This window comes from Corvus brachyrhynchos, unplaced genomic scaffold (assembly GCF_000691975.1).
Source record: "Corvus brachyrhynchos isolate BGI_N302 unplaced genomic scaffold, ASM69197v1 scaffold249, whole genome shotgun sequence".
Lineage (NCBI taxonomy): Eukaryota > Metazoa > Chordata > Aves > Passeriformes > Corvidae > Corvus > Corvus brachyrhynchos.
In genome coordinates, this window is record NW_008240226.1 from 1,965,296 (window position 1) to 1,966,040 (window position 745).

A 745-nucleotide genomic window follows, 5' to 3' on the forward strand; every position below is an offset into this window, starting at 1 on the left:
GGGTCCGCAATACCCCAAATCCTATCACGTCGGGGTCACCAAACTGGGATAAACAGAATTGCCCAATCAAAATTTACAAAGAAATAACATTTATTATGTGACCGAAATATCGGATTGCCCAATCAAAATTTATAAAGAAATGACATTTATTATGCGACCAAAATACAGGTGTCAAAAGCCACGATCGAGAAAAGCAGCCCCAAGCCCAGGGTCGGAGCTGGATGAACACGTATAGATATGATGTCTATCGCACCAGACCTCCCAAGTTCACATCTGCTGCTTCGGCTGGTCCCTTCTTATACAGTTTTTGGGTAGAGTCCGAATTAACTCTATTCTTCTCATATTCATGAAGTTTTCTTGTCCCGGAGTTGGGCTGCACAAAGCCTTTCCAGGGTCTGATGAATTGTCCATCCTGGGTGATGAGTGGGCTATTTCTGCTGATGGATGGGCCATCTCTGGTTCCTGGAACAGTTATTTTTAGTTCTCGGAATGTCCTATTCCTTATCAGATGAGATGTAGATATCAGAGTGTGGTGATCAAGTCGTCATGGTGCAAATGTCTCCGTGATAAGATCCAACCCCACCTAGGTGGAATCCTCACTTATTGTGAGAGAACTTCTTTTAGTGTTGTGAAATTTTTCTCTCAGCCAGGCTGGTGGAGGGATTTTGAAACCCTGTCTCTACATGGTCTGATTACATTCCAGTTTTATACATAATAGCACGAATTACATACTTTATTTATAACA